Below are 21,965 nucleotides of genomic sequence, written 5' to 3' on the forward strand. Positions count from 1 at the left end.
GATTTGTTTATGCCAAGAATCAGAGTTGAGTTCAAGGTTTCACCACGAGCTGCGTTAATATTACACAGCTCAGTATGAAAAATCGAAGAAGACACTGTTTGTGTGTCCACGGGTGATTTGGGTCAGTTCTGTGAGTTCTGCTCAAGGCCATGTCATCCCACAGAGGAGCGCTTTCACCGACAGGCGCGCGCTCTTGTAGTGTAACTTAATAGGCTGTGTAAATTCAGGAGTGACATTACAGATGCAGACAATGACAAAAACATGGACAATGTAAACAAAAACTCAGAGAAACAACGCCCATCTCCACCAGCTACCACTGCACAATCCTATCCTTTCTTTTATTTGGCCAATACTCTTAACTTTGACCTTTTGAGTTATGCTGCTCACTGGCAGATAGACAAAGTAACAAACAGACAAAACATAAACCGCTTGGCAGAAGCAATAAGAGCAAACTAATGTGAGATTTAAGTCTATGTTGACATCTCATCCAGCACTCTTTCGCGGGTTAAATGTTGTCCAAACATTTCCTTTTGCAGCAGCTGGTGATCATCAACTATTTAAGCACAATAGATGTTCTTTTAAAAGTCAAAAGAGAGAGAAAAATGTCTTCAGAAATGTGATGTGATGGAAACATCTACTTTGTACCTAAGACTAAACGGCACTGAAATGATAAAGGCTGCTGTGTACTGTATATTTCCACAGTGACATTTATCTTTACTCGTTTTTTGGTTGGTATTAATGTTTCCTCTTGTGTTTGCACTGCAAATCAATATCCCCCAAAATAAAGTCTTTGTTACACTCGTGGAGTCAGTAACTTCTGTGATACTCATTATTAACATTAGTTAGGTGTGACTATACATGACAAACTGACATAGACATCACATACACAAGCCACTGTTTATTTACAAATAAAGAAAGTAGATTATAGAGAGCACACACCAGGAGAGTGTTTATTAAATCTGTATTTAGTTGAATTACAAATTATTAGTTATGTATAAGGCCAAAAGAAGAGTTTTGCCAGAGAATCTGCACAAGCTGTTTGCTTTTATTTCAGAGGACGACAACCACAGAATATAAGAACTGCTTTAAAGCACATATGTGTATGTGTATGTTGTTGCTATTAAACTTTGGATTTCCCTCCAGATTCATTTAAGGAGTTGTTTGAATATTTTTTTTTTTCACTTAAAAATTGTACAGACAAAGAACCCACAGTACTTTTAAATGCACAGCTTAATCCAGCTAAGGACTCCGTATCTATAGGTGGCGCTGTATCTCTCTGTAAGCTCAACACACATTGGATGACTCTGGTTTATAAGGCTCTTCTCGGCTTGGTTCCTACCTATTTAAGTACTTTTCTTCAGCGGACCAGAAGCCATTATGCCTTACGTTCAAATGATATTTTGCACTTGTCTGCCTCACGCGTTCGGACCGAAATGGGAAAAAAAGCTTTCAGTTTCTCTGCCCCCTCTGCTTGGAATACCCTCCAAACTGAACTTAAATTGCATGCTCTTATTTCACTGGGAGCTTTCCGCTCCATCTTAAAAGATAGACAACAAAAAACTATTCAACAGTGCCTGTGTTCTTAAATTGTTACTGCGACCAAAACTTTTGCACTTTATGTTTGTCTAGTTGTACTTTTGTAATTCTATGTTTGTATTGTAGTTGTTGTCTTCCTGTTTTTATTTAACTATGATGTGTGCTGCTGCCTTTCTTGGCCAGGTCACCCTTGTGAAAGAGATCTTGATCTCAATGGGTCTTTTTATCTGGTTAAATAAAGGATAAATAAAAAAAAAAAATAAGCTATTGCTTATTCAACCAGTTTCCCTTTGATCTTTGTGTCACAGAGAGATGGATCATGCTGTGGTTCAGCATGTCTGATACCTGCTGTAGATCTCATCTCTTCGTCAGCCCAAAAGTGGGTCTTCTCCGGCGTTTTCTTAAAGTTTTTACGTCGTCTCCTTCTACTTCTTGGTCAAAGATCGGGGAGGAAGTTTTAGTTGGACTATGAATCACATTATCCAGTTATGTTAGTCCCACTAAGACAAGCTTGTTTTTAGTCAGACTCACGTGTTCACATGACATAAAGACAACCAAATTATTGTCTTAGTCCAACTAAAATCTGACTTTTTACATGCATGTAAACGCACTGAGGTCATATGAAACTAACAACTAAGGTTGCTGATCCTTTTTTGTGCTTGTTGTTGAAGCTGGAACTGATAGACATCTATATGTTTATTTGTGTAATGAGAATGTGCAAGGTAACATAAGATTTTGATCGCGTGTGTGCACAAAAAGTAATGTAGATATTTTAATGGTGTATTTCATGAGTGGAACACAAACATAAGAAAAGGATTTAGAGTGATATCAGCAGTGCATTAAACTTACAAAGCAATGCTGACACAGAGTACACCGGATTCTAAATAACCACAATATTTATTTTCCTGTGCAGTGCACTGTTTTCTCAGATGTTCTGCTCCAAGCGTCAGGTTTTCTTACTCAAGTTCAGCTAGGATCACAGCGCAGGGTTACATATTTGAAAATGCACTGATGCCTGAATGGAAACGCATTGTTTAAGTCATTATAATTCAGATAATTCAGAGTTTGCCGGGTCTGAAGAGAATCTCGTGGAGCATATCTGCTCTCTCCTTTAGAAACGTTGGCCTTGCTTGACACTTTGTTGCTCAGACTCTCTTTGGCCTGAAAGCCCAGCTCGAGGTGTTTCACAGCTGTTTTCTCTATCTAAACTGTTTGTCCTCTGGATTTCGCTCCACACTTCACAAAAACAACAACAGCAAGAACTATGCACTTCATGTAACTTTGAGGTGGACATGAAATGTCAAACCATCCGAAATAAGCAGCGTGTACCACCGTAGGAATGGGAAATTCAAGCTGTGTGTGCTGAAGAAAAAACTTGCAATTTTACTATGGCAACACAAGACTGAAAAAGTCAAAATCCTGTTAAATGGCCACCTGTGTCTGCAGATCCCTCACCATTTTCATAATACTCTTACCCTAATTAAATTTCTCACTCATGTCAATCGGTGTTGCTCTCTTTTGGTACAATCTAATTTTCATCTTTCAAACAAAGCCCTTCATGTCAACCCTCACTTTGTCTGCTCTTAATTTAATATCCTCCCTTTCACCACAGACACTTGAGGAACAAGAGGGATGACAGATGCCCCGAGTCTCTTTTATCAATTCTGACTCAACTTGTCTTTCCTCCACCTCTCTATTGTCATCCCTATCTCTTAGTGTCTCAATTCCTAGTGCACCTAGTAACATCCTTCCATTATTCATGGTGCATATCACCGGTCCCACTCAAGGCTATTCCTTATGTCTTTTCTTATTTCCGCCTCTCTCCTTCAATTGTTGTTTTCCGAGTCAGATGTATTAACCGCAGCCCCTCTTGTTCCTTCTTTGCCATTTTTCCCACCATTACCCTGCCCTCCCAATTTAACTCCCTCCCTCCTATAATCCCCCTTTCATCTTTTTCCTCAACGCTGCATGTACCCCCCCCTCCACACCCTTCTCTCTTTCTAACCACCGTTTTCCACCCCCTTATTTTTGCTCTCATCCTTAATCTTCCCTCAGCCTTTCCCGTCTCTACATCCGACCTTCTGTCTCTTACCTACCAGCATTCTGCTTTTCATCCACCCACACTCAACCTTATATTAGAGGATGTGTGTGTGTGCATGTATGTATGTGTGTTTTCTCTCCAGGGCGAGACGCTCATTACTGCGGAGGTTAGAATGATGATGATAGTAATAAAGATTAAAAAAAAAAAAAAAAAAAAAAAGAAAAAGGCATCGGAAGTACCATAATCAGACATGTCCTAGTGGCTAAGTGTGTGTATGAATAGGTGTGTGTGTATATGTGGCTGCTGTGCCATGCTGCTTCAGGGCAGATTTTGAAGCCCTCCTCCTATACACCCCCACCCACCCCTTTTTTTTTTTAAAGTTCCCACAATAAAATAGAGGAGTCTTGTTGAGGATTTTTGTTTAGTGAGTGCTGCCGTTAATTGGAGTTGCTCCAGGCTGTCCTCAGGCTATTGGAAAGTGTGCATAACTGTGTGTTTGCCTCGATGTGTGTGTGTGTGTGTGTGCGTGTGTGTGTGTTTGTGTGTGTGCGTGCATCACGGTAGTAGAATCTCAGACACAAGACAGAAGGTTTAAGCCTCCACAGAAAGGACAGAGAGGGGAAATTAGCAGAGCTTCTGCCACCACTCCCTACATGCAAAGTGACAGCAATGTTCGGAAGCTTTGAGCAGTGAAAATTAAATTAGGTTGCAGGGATCAAACACATAAACAGCAGACAGAACAACAGCACAGAGCACCAGCAGCATGCAAAGTGTTGCAGCCATATCAGGCCATTAATTACTCGTGTGTGCCACTGTTTGCTGATGCAGAGCAACGGTTTTTTTTCATGCCTTTGCAGAAACATGTCAGCAGTTACACAATTTCGATCTTCCACTTGTTAGGATTTTCATTGGCAGCAGGTCTCGTACCACTTTTACTGCCGCAGGAGACAAAACATAATGTGCATAATGTACTGTAGCAAAAACGCACACACAACCCTAAACATATGTCTGTAGTTGAGAAGACACTTGCCAATGGGGGAACCTGGAAGGTAGATTTTAGCCACTCAATCAAGGTCTCACCTAATTAAAGGAGACATATTATACCCTATTTCTCCAAGTTAAAATAGTTCCTAATGAACATGTCTGTGACATGCTTTGGTCAAAATACCATAAGGATGAAGCCCCTTTCAGAACGCTCGGGTTTTGTGCCTGGTCCCTTTATATGCAAATGAGACACAGGCAAACACACACCCACTTCTTCCAGGGGGTTTCTGATTTGTCCTTTTTACTGCGCTCATTCAGCTCCTGTTCCCTCCGCTCCATTCCTCTCCCCCTCCATCCAATAGTTCTCTGACAATATCAACATGGCAGCGTGCGCGGAAAACAGCGAGAGTGCCGTCACAGGAAGAGACGTCCGACACAAGGATATAGCCGAACAGTGCCGAACTGTAAATCAGTTAAAAAAGACTTAGGGACAGCACCGCTGATCGCCAGCAGCAAGCTGCATAAACTGCCGCTGTATGTGACTGTATCAGACTGAGTCTGTGCTCCGGTCATGGAGGACGTACTGAACAAATATTTTGAATTAGGACGTGTCAGAATGGTCAGTTATGAGCTCTATTTGACCTTTTCTTAAAAATGTGTGTGTGTGTTTGTACGTCGGTGAAATACGGTCGCTGACTAAATACGGTGACCGCTGGCCGCAGTCTGATGCAAAGTGGTACGAACACTGAGGCTGGAAGTTTGTGTAAAACACTGTGCTCCACTGTGCAGCCACGAACAGCACACTTATCCCTCCGCGCTGACATAATACCGCTCTTCCTCCCTCGCCTGCACTTTATAGGGACAAGGTGGAGCTAAGGTGGAGCTAAGGTGGAGCTAAGGTGGAGCTAAGGTGGACCTAAGGTGGAGCTAAGGTGGAGCTAAGGTGGAGCTCTCAAAGTAAACTTACTGGTGGGGTGGTAACATTTGCGGTGAAATGCGCATGCTGCTGTCATAATGTGCAGGGAATTCAACATTCCATGTTTTATCGCCTATACTTACACTAAGGGGGACCACGAAAAAAGGACTGAGTATTCTTTTTCCACACTTTGGCGACTGGTAGGGCCTCCAGAGTCCCAAATATAAGTATTGTAATGATTAAAATGTCTATTTTGCATAATATGTCCCCTTTAATCTACAATATCTTAAAGAATATGTTCACTCTTACCATTGGACACCCTTTTCTCTTGCACCAGAACCCATAGAGAAAATCAGTGATTTTACATCATGGCACACATGAGCTTTGGATCAACTTCAATCAAATTCAAATGCGGCAATTTGTAGCTTTGGCGTTTGAAATCCTTTGTTCAGATTTTTGACTTTGACATTCATTGAAGATTCATTGGAAGATAAAATGGCAAAAAATATTCTCCCTCTATCACATTATCACATCAACCTCTAAAAAGCCATTGACCTCAAAACTCAAGAAGTGCACTTTAGGTTTGTTTTTTTTCCAACTAATATGCAAAGAAGAGTGGCGCTCTGTTACTGTAGAAATGGCGTATTTTGATGTTATTGTTTTAGTCATGCTTCCGTGTTTTAATCTCTGCTTTTACGTAACCATTCTGTGGTCCTCTCATTATTGTGATTATTCTCTTACAGGGTAAATGAGAGATGCAAGGTTTTTTTTCCTTGGCTGAAAAGGCCTTTTAAGTTTTAAGTGGCTAAAATAACCTTCTGACTTGGTTATTAAAATATTCCTTCATTTGAGATAATGTAGGACAAATCTATCTCCTTTTGAAGTAATGATCAGCCATTCTTGTATAACAAAAGCCTTTGGTGCTATGAGAGCAGCTCCCACTCTAACCTGTGTATAAAATAATTAGATAGTTGTTGTGAGGCCATTTCATTCACACATAATGTTTGTCCGTTATAATTAAAGACTTGGACTTTGAAGATAGTCCCAGTGAAAGCTGATAATGAGACATTGAAAACAGCGCTGTGACCTCGTTTTGAGATCGCAAACCTGTGGGTTTAATTCCATTTTTTAATTATCCGATTCATGATGAAGTGTGTTGTATGCCTCTTTCATTTATATTAATCTGAATATTCTGCATATGCTACCATTTTGGTTTAAACAATGCTTTTTATAAATAATCTTCAAATAGTAGCTCTTCTTTTCTCTCGTCTCATTTCCTGTCTGTAACTCATTGAGTTTCATTCATTGTCCAGTGACAGGATATAACAAACATGGACGACAGACGGCTCGCTGTTGTTGTTGTTTGAGCAGCTCTGAGAAATCAAAGAAGAAAAGATGAGTACGGGCGAAGTCATGGAGGAGACGACGTTGGCATCATTGTTTAAATATTTACGCTACTTCCTGTCATCTTCTGATGCTATTTCCTGTGTCCCACCCACTCTTTTTCATTGGCTGTTGGCAGCATGTGTTTGCAGCAAAAATATTCCAGCTTAAGTTGCTTATAAAAAGCAGACTTGGCAACTATAGTCTCTAGTCTAGAATAAACTGTATACATGTTTGACGTGTGAAAAAACACCGAAAATGTATTCGGTACCACAATTTCAACACATCAAAATAACCAGTTTTTTGCACATTAAAACACCCTTTTTAATTTTGAAAAGTATCTAAAAAAATGATATATTTTCATAATAAATGATAATTAGTTTAGTGTACATTACTGTTTAGCAACAATAATGCCTTTTTTATTCAGTATTTGTTGTCCAGTAATTAATATTCATCAGGTGTAACCACTCAAAATAGTCACAGAGCAAATGAATAATTAATAAAACCGATAAAAACGCATATAAACTGAAGAGGATGCCAATAGCACACGGCCCAGTCTTCCTAGCATATATACAACATTTCTCATGTGTCACCGGAGTTCACGTTTCACAACGTGAATTAAAACTGTTGAAGCAAACAACATTTTTTCTGTCAATCCAACAGCAAACAGGAAAGACAGCGCAATCGCCCCCCCCCCCCCGAAGGAACAAGTCCAACGTATAACATAATCGCTCCTCTGATTGTATGATTATATTACGAGCCTCGCTTCCCCCCCTGCAGGTTTACTGAGAGTTTACTGATCACAACAGTTGTAATCAACCACAGGAGGAGGCCGATGGGTAACGACTCGGATGTTGAACCACAGCATCGTGTGATTAGGGAGTTGCATTGATTACACATGTGGGAAACAAAGACCACAGTGATCCACACTGAGAGCGCCGGCTGAAGTTTTCTTAAGATTCAAATAGACAATCTTTACTCCAATTGTGTCTTTAATCTGCGTTTATGTTGCATCACGCCGTCACTCTGCCGGTACCATGCACTTTGTTCCCGTGTGATTGTGATAATTATGATGATTGCCTATGTGGGGCCTTGAAATAAGTCTTTGTGCTATGATTCTGAAGGATGGAGCTCAAAGCTCAACACTAATGCTAATGTCCTCACATGAGTGGAATATTTTCTCCTATTAAGCCAAACTGAAATGTAGCTGCTATGTATACCAGCATTCAAGCATTATTTTAATTGTGGCAATAATAAGCCATTGAACTAAATATTAGCTCAGAAATGCAACTTTCATCACGCACTACATTATTAACAATGGGTGGATTTCTCATCCAAAAGGAGCCACAAAATGGAAAAGACTTAGAAAAGGAGGGAAATTGGAGTGAGGAAACATGGGACTGACATCTTTTTCCATATTAATTAATTAATCAATTAATCATAGACATGGACAGACCAGCAACACACACACAGAAAAAAAACAGATTTTGCGTCAGTAAAATTATAATAAGAAAAACAGGATGACAAAGTAATGGTGTATGTAACACATGCAAAGTTTTTTTTGAACACTTAGTCATAAAGACGTCGTATACTTGCACATCCAGCAGACACCAAACGACATTTGTATCTTTTTAGAGACGTGTTTCTGTCCAACCAACCACTGTCAACTCAATATCTGTCTGTTCAGCTGCTGAACGCTCCACTCTGTTCACCAGCTAATCACTAACCTTGTCTGTCTTCAGTGTTGATGCCAAACAGGTGGCGAACAGTGCCATTTGTATCCCTTTATTTTAATTTTTCAGCAGAAAACAGCCGTCTGTTGCGCCTAATGAGAGCAGTGACACCAAACCAGTTAAGTGAAAGGAAACAATGAGCTGAAAAATGTGCTGCAGAGTCAAGTAATGATGTCAGGATGACCGACTCCTCTCATATTAGTTATTTTAACTCTTTGTAAGTAACATATAAACATAAAGAACACAACATAAAGAAAGACAGCATGTCTCCGTATTCTCTATATATAGGACAAACACAGATTTCACCAATAACATACAGTAAATGAAGGTTCCCCTCCAGGTTTAATGGGGTCAGGGTTGTGTTTTTGTTCAAGTCAAAGGGCAGGTTTTGCCCAGCATTTGCTTCCCTTGTCCCGCATATTGATATTGGCATAAGTTTTGATCAACAATCTCTGCTGCTGCTGCCTGTATAAACGACAATGTAGTACAATAAACATCTCATAACTGATTCAGAAATGTCCCGTCTAAACCTGTACCTCAACACAACTCCTGGGCTAGGCTCCTGGTCTTCTTCTGTCTCTACCTCAGCTCTCAACGCTCAACCACACCGAGTCGAGGCAGATGGACGCACATTTTTGAGTCTGGCTCTGTCAGAGATTTCTTCCTCTTAAAAGAGAGGTTTTTTTTCTCTCCATCGATTCCTAGTGTTTGCTCATTGTGTGATCCGTTGGGTTTCTCCTCTCTCTATAATATTGTAAAAGTTTCTGCCTTGCTACGTACAGTGCCTTGATAGTGTTTGTTGTGATTTGGCGCTATACAAATAAAATTGAGTGAATTGAATACGGTTATAAATGTATTTCACTTTACATATGTTACATATGTTACATATGTTAAAGTGAAATTAGATTAAGATGGAGCCAGAGATAAGTTGACTCTAATGACGGAGGGCGATTAGCCCCGTGGAGCTGCTAGACCCATGTCCATCAACCTGTCAAATGCACCGGCGCTGTCTCCCTCTTGTCATTATATGAAAAGTCAGTCACAAATGATACAGATTTTTGAAAAGATTGAGGAAACTACGCAAAGAAAAGAAGATTACAGCTTCAATGAAGAAACCACTCACAACCTAGAGTTTTTTTTTACCTTTTCTGATAAACATTTTTGTTAAGTGCAGTTGGAGGAGACTCAAGCAGATCAACAGACGATGGCAGAAATTGCAAAATAAAGCATAGTTACAGATACTTAATGAGTTTTTTATTATTAATAAAAGTCTCATAAGCCATAACTTATAAATCTATATCAACATTTTTGCACTACCTCTCAGCACCGGTAACAGGCGTCCCTCATTGTCCCACATAGAAATTCTCCTTGTCGCTCATTTGTTGGGATCTGGTCACCCTAATCTGAAACTAAAGCCAATGCACAAGCGAAACCTATATTTTCTTGAATGGCCTTCAGGGGGCGACTGCAAAACTTCTTTTTGCAATCAAGTTTGTAAGAAAAAAAAGCGAGTAGCATAATGGTCTGTAGTTAAGAGCTGAGTGGTCTGTAAATGACTTTACTGTGGAGTGTAAATTACCATACAGCAGAAATGTCAAGCCGACTTTCTGCAAATAAGGATTTACGTGACTGGAGGAGGACTGTCACAGGATGGATTTAGTTCTTTTTCTGCAGCACAAATCTGATGTTGTTAATAGAAGCTGCCAAGCTAAGAGCTCCCCTGATGTGCTGTTCAATGGTCACTGCTCGTTTTCCTTGATTACAACCATGTATGACGTTGACCCAAACCTGCAGCACAGGGAGGAAGACGTAATAGAAGGCAGTGTGCTTCCTCAGAAGTGTTTGGTGGGGTGGTTGTCGTTCTAAAAGGCTGTCGGGCACGGCCGCCCTGCAGCTCAGTCAAATCCACCCCTCACTTCATCCCCAGCTCCACCCTCTCATCCAAAAAGATCCTTTCTGGTGTTGGATGATCCAAAATGGTGCTGGACAAAGTGCAAATCTCTCGGCTTTGAAACAAGATTTTCAGAAATCAGCGGGTGACATCACAGTGGGTTTTCTACTTAGTCGTGTAATGATATAGTCAATAGCAGTGGTTCTGAAAGTTTTTATACCAAGTAGCACCAGACAAAGTACTGATACTGAAATAGGCCGAGCAAAGTCAGCCACAGACTTTTCCCAGGAGGCAGATTTATTCCCAATGAAATAATCTGCTCTCTCATCACCCCCCTCTTCCTCACATACACTTCACACATATGTTAAAGTGAAATTAGATTAAGATGGAGCGAGAGATAAGTTGACTCTAATTATTATTATTTGATTTTCTACAGGCTCCGATCACATACCCTGGTCTATACAGTAGAACAGTATTTCTGATTTTCTGCTGGTACACGTGCCACAGTTTGAGAACCATGGGGGGGGGGTCTACGGTGTAAACCAATGGTTGCTATGACATAATAAAACTATTAATAAAGGTTTATATAGTGCTCATAAATAAGGGTATTGACATTTAGAGTGTGTGCTATTAATTACATCCTGTATCTGTGAATCAGTGCGGGCGTTTATCAGGACGTGTCTCTCCTCTTGATGTAAACCTCCTTATCTCAGTCGCTGCTCAAACACACAGACACATTCACGGTAGACTCTTTATCACCTCACCCTCACCACAATTCACCATTAGGAGATTTATCTGTTTCCAAGTGTGTGTGTGTGTTTTTCTAATACATGATGCATTATAGAAACAATATGCTGTTAAATCAATGAGACAACTATCTCCAGAGTGTCTTAGTCTACTATTAGCGAACAGATAAATCACATACGTAACCGATTACATTGAATTAACCTTGGCTTTTGTCGTGTGTGTGTGTTACTTGATCTATTTCTCAGTGTGTCTGCTGCTGTAATGTGATAAAGGACAGAGGAAAGGTCAGATATCGGCTGTAACAGAGATTCAGGACAATGATTGTGTTTACATTGATCCATAGCACAGCTGCGGTTCTCATGATGAGTGTGAAGATGCCGCAGGTGTTTGAGGTTGAAGTTTCCGTGTCATATAAAAGGTTCCTCTGTGTCTGACACCACGTGGTTATAAAACCACTCCGGCCACTGACAGTCAACTCGCCCTCTGAGGTAAAATGCGTACATATTTCCCCCTTTCTCCGGGGTTGAAAAATGTCATGTACCAGCTCACGGAAAAGCAATTTAGAGCTGTAGAGGCAAACTTGACCTGACACCTTCCACATCCACGCAAATAAGAGCCGAGCGGGTCTGCTGTTTAGACTGAACACACTGGGTTTCTGCTTCACTGCCGCAATTACAATGTGCTAGCTGACAATTTTTGGGGTGATATATTGATGAGGAATGCGATGAGAGGTTATAAAATCTTTAATACTGCTTTCTGATTGATGTTTCAATCACTGATACACACACACACACAGATATGTGTATGTTGAGTCCAGCACAGAGAAGATTACTTTTCCTTTACTGTGGAAATCAATGAGAGAACTCCATTGCCCAATTTAATGCCCAACCAACTCAGGTACTCACACACACACACACACACACACACACACACACACACACACACACACACATACAGTTCACCTACTCAATGACATGGCAGGTAGGGTTGTTTGTGACTGTATAAAGGGGATTGGAATTATTCTCTTGCACAGCTCTGGTGACGCTACATCTTATGAACACACACACACACACACACACACACTCTCTTTTTCCAACTCAGATTTCCTCCCCCTCTCCTTTGACTCTCCATCTCAACTTTCTTTATTCCGCTCCACCACTTTTTCATTCTCTGTCCTTCCTCAGCGTAGAGCTGCGGGTCACATGACTTTCTTAAGTCACGGTGGGTCAGTGTTGAGTCTTGTGTGTGTGTGTGTGTGTGTGTGTGTGTTTGGCGGGGTTGAGACGAGTTAGTTTGTGTGCATGTGTGTCAGACTCACTGAGCCAGAGTAATGGGTTTGTTCAGCCGTCCGTTGCAGTTGTTTTGCCGCTGAATGATCCAGCAAACTGGCCAGAATCACCAATTTAGACACACACGCACACACAAACACACACACACACACGTTTCCATGACTTCAGAAGACATTGCATTGACTTAAATTAATTTCCTAGAGACTTACCTTAAACATAATTTCTACTGGCCTCATCCTAATCCTAACCCTAACCCTACTTAAATTAATTTCCTAGAGACTTACCTTAAACATAATTTCTACTGGCCTCATCCTAATCCTAACCCTTACCCCAACCAAAACATGTCCTCACCTTAAAATCTATAATCCCCATAAGAAAGACAAGTCCCCATAATGTGCGTGACGACCAGGCCTAGGGGGAAAACCTGATCACTCAACAAGACTAAAGAGACTCTGTCTTCCTAACTCCCAAAAGAACCACCAGTAACAAACTAAACAAACCATTTTAAAGGTTTATTAAAAGCAAGTTCAAAATGTCTGCTGGCAGTCTGGCTGTGCAGGGGTTCAAGGAAGTCCACTGCAGGTGGGATGATCAGGCCTCTTATATGTCGATGAGTGTCCACACAATGAATGCAAAACCAGTATTCTGCATTCTTTGTGCGGACAACGGTCACTATGGGCTCAGTGGTAGAGCGAGTCCTCTTTCAACCCAAAGGTTGTAGGTTCAATTCCCGACTTGTAGTGTGTGAAAGTGTGAATGAGTGGGTGAATGGCAAAACTGTATTGTAAAGCAGCTTTGAGCAGTCATCAAGACTAGAAAAGTGCTATATAAATACAGACCGTTTACCATGTATACCAGAAGCTGTGCAGCACCAAACACACACAACTACAACCCATCTCACACACACACATGCTGGTTTTGCATTCTTTGTGTGGACATAATGCATTCCCCTAACTCTAACCCAAACCATCACCATCACAGCCTTTACCCTAACCCTAACCTTAACCTAATTCTAACCCTAAAACCTGGTCTTAACCCTGAAAAAGCCATTTTCAGGGGAACAGAATATTTCCCAAAATGTCCTCACTTCCTAAGGTACACAAGTTTTTCCCTCACAAAGCGACCCATACAAGAACACACACGTGCGATACTTGCAAAACACGCATTACAAGTCAGACTTATTGTCGCTATTATCTGAAAAGATGAAACGTGTCTCATCTTTTCTGTCATTCAGATGTTTGACGTCCTCTGACTCTCAGCTGTTTACAGAGTCTTCTCCCCTCCCTGGTGAAACTGTGGGACGAGCGTTTTTAACATTTGTGGTAATGACTGATGAATGACACTGAAATTATGCATTACACCCAAGTCTCACACATTCAGGATAAGAATGGGAATGTTAGGCCAACTGTATTTCCATTTGAATGTTACCTCAAATCAATTTTTACATTTACATAATTGGAGTGAATGGAAAGAGTCACTTTTTTTTCCCCTTTTGCACAGAATTTTAATATAACCTGAACCCTGGGATCAATGAGAGCCACTGAGTCAAGCAATAAATCTTTATTTTCGGTCTTAATTTCATTTTAATTTGAATACTTGCTCTCTCTCCCCACTTGCAAACACAATGTATTGGACACACGTGAAAAATGATCAAGACTGAAAGTGGAGCAGTGGATGGGGAAAATATCTCACCTTGACTGTAAAGTCGTTGTCATTAATAGATAAATTGTTTCATCCGAACTCTTTATTACCAGCTGGATTTATCATTTAACCTTGGCCACAATGATGCATCACTACCAGCTTAATTTATGAACCTGACTGGGTCATCGTTAGAATATAATGTGTAAACTGTATCTAGACTCACAGTGAAGCTCCATGTGGAAGGAGGAAAAAAGTTAGAGGAAGGCAGAGAGAGAGAGAGAGAGAGAGAGTGCTTAGCAACCCTTCCACCGAGTCTGTCTCCACGTCAGTGTCATCTCATCGATTCTCCAGCGATAGTGATGCCTCCTCCTCCTCACTTCACACTGCACAGACAACAGCTCATTTGACCCAGAGTGCCACTGTGCAGTCACAGCATTGTTTCAGTAATGATCTTCAAATCTCGAGAAATGACATTTCAGACTGGAAAAAAGAAAGTTCCAGGTCTTTATGTTTGTGGAAATCAATACACTCAGCTAATAGAGTTTTTATTTAACTCTATTCATCTTTATTTAAAAAGTGATGTCATGTTTTACAGAATTTAGCAGCCTCCTGGATTTATATCATCATCCGTTCCAGATATTAGATTAATTACCAATTTGCTGTAAATTGCAGCGAAGATCACATTTTATTTAAGGCTGACTCTCTCGCTCTCCCCCTCTCTGAGAAACAAGGATAAAATGGCAGTCATTGAATTTCCTGTTAGGTAACGGTAAATTAGAAATCTCTGTGAGCAGTGTGTGTGTGTTTAATTGTGAAAAAGCCAATCTGAAGTGGGGTGGATTTGTTGATGAGTAGGTGCAATGTTAAATACCTTCCCCTGCTTCACTTCCTTTGTCTCTGAGCTCCATTTAAACATTTCACTGCGTATTACAGCTCTGCATTAGTGTGCCCGTGTGTGTGCGTGTGTGTGTGTGTGTGTGCAAACCTCTTGCAGATAGAAAAGTTACATGGGCGAGGAAAAAAGGGAATTGATTTTTGATCTGATTGTGTTAACATCGATCTGTGCAGAGACATAAAGATGCAGACGCAGATTACAGAACATAAATGACACCATTTTTTAAGTTCACATTTCTCTCACTGTTTTCAAGTCAAGCATTTGTTCTATTTCTAAAAAGGCAAGTGCAAACAGAGGCTGTGACATATGGCTGACAACGTATGAGACGACCTTTAAAACCTAACTTACTGTTGGGAGACTACTTGTGTGATGTATGCGATTGATTTCTTTGCAGCCAGCGACGAGCAGAGTGAATCCAGTTAACAGTCAAACCAAGTTCAAATATTCCCCACTCTGGCTCCTATAAGTCACACATGTTAAAAATAATTTAGATTTTTCTGAAAACCAGTTCAAGGCTCCATTTGAAGGTCAAGATTAAACGCACTGTGAAGATAATATACGTCGACTGTCCAGGGTGACCTGCCCTAATTTCTGCAGACCAGCACAGCCTTTCTGCAGTGTTAAAAAAATAAAAAAACAGTCGTCATGGCCAAAACTGGATTATATTTGGACTTTAAATCGTGTGATGTGTTCCAGGCTTCAAACAGAAAATCTATGCTTGAGCAAATCTTGGTGACACATTTTCCCTTCTCTTGTGCTACTTTTGCAAGGAACAGCCAAGTAGCAATGATGGATGATTGTCGTCTTGCAGAAATGAACAGAAATAAACACAGAAGCAGATGCTCATATTTGGTGTTTGTTTGTCTGTTTGCTAATGAGAAGGATGTTTTCCCCAAAATTGTCTCCAGATTTGCGTGACATTTGGTGGAAGGCTTGGCCAGAGACAAACTGATTAGTTTTTGGTGCATCTCCAGATCCAAAAGCTCCACAATGTGTCCAATTATAAAACACACAGCTCCTGAAAGTATCTACCGCATCCAACTACAGTAAGAAATCTGTCTTCCTGTCATTTGATTTTTCCTGATTCATTCATTCGTTTAGATATAAACTTAGAGGAGGACCTTAGAGCAGTGATGACTGTGAAGCCTGTTGGATGAGCGGTTCTGGAGGAATCTTCAAACACGCCGTTTCTACATACTCGACAGCACACCATGACCACCACGAGGGTAGCGCAGCGTGTGGAGAACTCACAGTGTGCAATTGCAAGAATTTTGCTTTCATCACACAGTATTTCATGAGATTCCAGCAATGATGTTATACTTTATTGTATTGTGCATCAGCAATGTCATCCTTTTTTTTTTTACAAACTTGACAGCACGTACTATGCATGGGAGAGCAGAACTGGACAATTTCAGCATACTGATTTATAAACTAAGAGTTTACTACACATTTACACATGAATCATCCCCTAGGGGGCAGTGTTGCAGTCAAGCCACTAAAACTTAAAGGAAAGCTTCACAGATTTGCATTAAGCTTTGTATTACTAGAATAGGGGTATAGTATTTCTGAAAAATTCTGCTTCCCAACCTCAGTTTCCCCTGAGTCTTTTCTTTGTTACGTGCCCACCAGTGACACTGTTTACATTCTGGGAATGAGGTCCCGTCCCCCCATGAGTGGGACTAAAAAGTGCTGAATTAGCGCAGCAGTTTCAAGCCTCGGACCAAATGACCAAGTGTCACTGGTGGGTACGTAACAAAAAAAAGAATGAATATATTTCTCGACTCAGGGGAAACTGAGGTTGGGAAGCAGAATTTTTCAGAAATACTACCCCTATTCTAGTAATCGGAGAAGTATTCCTTTAAAGCCGTGGTATACTTCCATGAAGTGCGCGTTATTGCAGACCCTGGTCTACTTGCGCATCAGGGTCCTGTAGTATCCCGCTTCACCATTGGGTGGCGGCACAAGTCTGAACGCAGGGAATAGGACGCATATCCTACCAAAAGAAGAAGAGAACGATGCTACAGCTGATGTGCCTCGTTCAAGCGGCTCATCAGCCGAAAGGTCCGTCAAGCAGGGGAGTCGGGGGGGTGTCAGCCGCTCCGAGGGTTGCCAGGTTGCGAGGCTCGGACTATCCTTGGCCACTACTTCTTCTGTTGTCGAAATGTTTTTTCTGCTTGGTGAGCGGAGCTTAATACTCCACCTACCGGAGGAGCAGAAATTCAGTTTGCTCATGTGCTGTCCAAGCGCACCCAACGTGCTCTTTACAGTGTGTGTGGGGCCAAGTCAAGTCCTCAGTGTCCATGTCAGTGAAGGAGAAGAGTCCTAAGAAGTTCCAGAATGGGCTCCAGAGCTCCATTCCGATAATTAAATAATCACCTCGACTCTACAGAGATCTCGATTGCCTGTATTTGCTCTAATCTCATAAACTCACGGACCCACAAGCATGTATAGAGTTATAGCATCACTATGGCAATATAGAAACTCTTCAAAAGAAAATCGAACAAAAAGTCCTCCTCCTCAGCTTTTAATCACAATGCAGTCAGATTCAGAGTCTGAGTCATCCGTCCAAGTTCAGTCACTGGGGTCAACAGAGGGAGTCCATTACACTTTTGGGTTACTTTTGGGTGAATTTTTTCAGAGGCCATTTTCCTCCCATAGTCCAAAAACATGCAGATTTGGAGATTAGGCAGATTGACACTCTAAATTGACTGTAGGTGTGAGTGTGAGAGTGGATGGTCGTTTGTCTCCATGTGTCCCGGTGTGACCCCTCCTATGACCCTCGTGAAGGATAAAAGCAGTAGAAGACGAGTGAGTGAGTGAGTGACACGCTTGGCTCATGCGTTGTCTGTTCATGTAGTCACTATATATCTTACTCAGACCAGAGTTTAATCATCAAAACACAGCTGTGCACTTATTCCACCCTCAGAATTCATCACAGAGCTGCCGGGCAGTTTGCCAAACATGGTCCCCGCAGACATGGCCGATCAAACTCCCCGCACTCAACTCTTCCTCTGCGTTATGTTATCGACCACTATCTTCACTGTAATCTCGATTGAACTGTGTCCACGTCAGTCAACGATTCTGCTCAGTTCTCCACGATGACACGGGGAGACATGATCTGAGAGCGTCCCATTCATCCTGCTGCCACTCAAGCAGCGATAGTGAGTCTAGCAGCAGCAGCAGCAGCAGCAGCAGCGAAGCAGTCTACGATCGGCGTCTGAGGGCAGCGGAAAGCTTTGGTGATGGATGGCAGCTGTAACTTCAGCAGAGGAAACATTTACATGCAAATAATAGCATCCGTCTGCCTGCTACTCAAGCATGAGATGCACCAACACACAAATCCAAGTGTGTACACACACACACACACACACACACACACACAGAAGACAACGCACAAAGACACACACTCGCACGTAAATGTGAAAACACAAGCACACACACAGCAGAGGTAATGAGATGATGTATGAGAGCTCTCAAGCCCCTATATCCAGGGCCTCTTTTACTCTTTACTGCCCCGTGTGTTCATGCGAGCGTGTCCCTTTGTTTTTCTGCTTCCACTCACTTTCTGTTTTCACATTTCTTTCATGTCTCATGAAGGACAGAAGCTGCTTTTGACAGTTAAGAGCTCTGTGTGTTTGAAAGGACAAGATTAAGAAGAAACACAAAACCAACGTTGTATCTGTGTTTAGCTTTGTGTGTGTGTGTGTGTGTGTGTGTGTGTGTGCTGCAGGATGTCGAGTCTGTTGCAGACGAATGTTATAAAGCGATTCAAACCTTCTGCCTATTTAGATGTTGCAGCAGTGCAGAGCTGCAGCTGATCAATAATTCATGAGCGATGTTTAATGCAATACACTTTCCTTCAATAGAAAAATAAAAGTTCAACATATATCAATATCATGTTTATGCATTGTGCCAAAACTCTTAGGAAGTAACACTTCTAAAATGACTTTACCTTCAACTTCTCACCAAACATTTTCCTGGAGAGTTAATGGTCACAATCGCTGGTTTCATGACTTAAGCAGAAACGCATCATGTCATTCCATCCACTATGTTCCCACACAGGATAAATCGCAGCACATATGAGTGGATAACAGTGTGACTGACACTCGTCCAACAGTAAATCTTAAGGCTTCTTAATGGGAGTTTATTTCCATACACGGTGCTTAGCACGTTTATTAGACCAATGTAAGAACCCAATGTAAGGTTTATGCCACAGCTGCCCTAAATTAGCAGCATCATAAATGATTTTTCTTATGTAGTGTGTAGAAGCTCTTTAATCCAAATGATATTTCTTATGCTAAAATATAATTATTCTTGCATCCATGAATTTTCATATTTAATGTTTTACAAAAAATAGTAAAAGCACAGAGATAGATAGATAGACAGATAGATCAAAGTAACCTACAGTACATTCAACGCTCTCAAGACACTTCCACGCTCACAAAATAAAAACAGTAACATAGGAAAAAGGGTTAAAAAAACAATAATGACAGGTAAAATCATGTGCCGTGTGAAGGCTGCTTGATTTTGTTCAGGGTTGACATTGCAGAGGGAATAAAGGACGTTTTGTAAATATTTAAAAACCATTAAATCTTTAATAGATAGTCAATATTTATAGTTACTGTATTTACTTGCATTCCTGAACAGGTTGAATGTTATGTTTGCTTATTTCGGAGTTCTCTGAGAAGCCCAGGCTTGAAAAGGCTTTTTTCTTTCTATTATTAATTCTATTATTATATTTATTTATTCTTTACATGTGGCCCTAATACCCTTCCATACACTGTATATCATCATATCATTTACAGCATAAAACCATGAGTCTTTAAGGAATATGATTGTGTGCATTTTAAAATATAAAGCCGACTCATATTGGAATAAACTGTTCGGTTCTCACAGATCTACCTCTCTTTATTTATCTTCAAACAATCAAAAAAACAATCTTCCCATCCGTCTAAATCCACGTTTTTAAAGAAGCTGTACTCACATTGTGACTGTCCATGCTCGTGTCAAAGCTTTACACAGATATGCTCATATTGTCAACCTGTCATCGCTGGGGAACTCTGTGTCGTGACTATAGGCAGAAGAGAGCCCCTGATTACATATGTATGAGTCTTGTGATGTTTTGTTTTCTGTGTAAAAAGCAATTATTAATCTGGAGTGGTCCATCCTGCCAACCAGGTGTCTGCAACAAATTCAACGACCATCACGCTGCAGAATCACTCAGCGTCGCCCACACTGTAGCTCGTGCTAGAGCGGTATGCTTGTACGTTTTATTTGGTTTGACGTCACACTCTCAGGAATATTATTTCACCACAATGGAATCCACTCAGGTTGAGAGCAGCAGTCATATTTGTCAGAATATTAGATAATACTGACTTTTTTAATATAGGATTCTTGTAAAATCTTTTAGTACATATAATATACAATTTTTCTTGTAGTACAGGCAACAAACTGCATTATATGTAGACTCAGTGTCATTTGTGTTGACTGATGGCTGACAGATCCTTTCAGAATTCATTTACTTTATGCATTTCCCTTGCTTTTTTTCCATTTTATTCTGAAACAACTGAACGTGGTGTTATATATAAAACAATGCACCCTCTTCCTAATGCATTTTCAGAGACTGCACACGCAGTAGATGAATAGGCTTCAGATTTGTTCAGCACGTATTTGTTTGATTCGTACAATCATTTCAAACCAGATCAGGGTTTTACTTGAAATGGTGGTCCCGCACATCACTACGACGGAGTTCCAGGATAAACGTTGACAGCCGATCATTAATCTCCTTCTGAATCCACTGATACAGTATCATTTCAGACTCGCGGGTGTTCTGTATGTGTGTTACAAGGCCTTATACGCACTGTGCCTTTTAAAGCAAAAAAGAACGAAACAAAACCTCTGTACCTTTTTCTCCTTCACTCATTCTGACTTCACGGTCATAAGATTATTATTATCTTAAATACAAAGGTTAAGACTTTTTTTAAAGGTCACTTTAGGTTTTTGTTATGAACAAATGAGTGAATTATCTGCTCAGCTTTGTTGAAAGCGGAGAGGTGTGCTGATGTCGTTTAGAAGGTGAGGGGTTTTGACTCAGATTCTAATCTGAGTATATAATCTCTATGTATAAAACACAGTGAAACAAACACAGTTTCAGCTAATCATTGAACAGCTGCTCTCAGTCCTCACTCTGGCTAAAAAAAATACTATGAATTAATTGAATTAGAGAAATCCTGTGGTATATTCTACTTATCTCTTACTTTATTTAACTACTACCATCACTGCTGTGGACCTTCTTGTGAGTTTCTAATACAGTTTTTATGATTGAATGAATAAAGATGGGGGGAAAATGACTCTGGTCAAGATATATCCATTAGGTCAAGAGATGATTAATGGGGCGGGCGAGGATAACTCAAATTCAATTTCACTTTTCATAACTTTTTCCTGAAAACCTTTAGAAAATATTCTATAATTTGACCTCAGCTGACCTCAGAATTAAAAAAAACAAAAAAAAACACAAAATGAAAGAAAGAAAATCACACTTGGTGTTAACATGCTCTCAACTTACCGGGGTGTTTTAATCGGTGAAATCTGTGAAACTGTTTTTGAATAAATAAAGAACTCATCGCTGCTTCATCCACTCTTAGAATACAAAACACTCAGATTTAGTCTTCCGACTGATTTGTGTTTTGAACTGGGTTTGTGTGATAAACCAGACCATACTTTGTATTATGCGTTTCAGTGAAACAAGAGCACATAACTTTTGAAGGGGGGGGGGGAATAAAATAATGCAACTGGAAAACATTTTCTATGAACGATATGAGACATGGCATAAACCTCTCACTCTGACATAACCTCATGTTAATGATGACATAACAACAACTAAATGACATCCAAGTTCCTAAAAGTCTT

This window comes from Solea solea, chromosome 10 (genome assembly GCF_958295425.1).
Source record: "Solea solea chromosome 10, fSolSol10.1, whole genome shotgun sequence".
Classification (NCBI taxonomy): Eukaryota; Metazoa; Chordata; class Actinopteri; order Pleuronectiformes; family Soleidae; genus Solea; species Solea solea.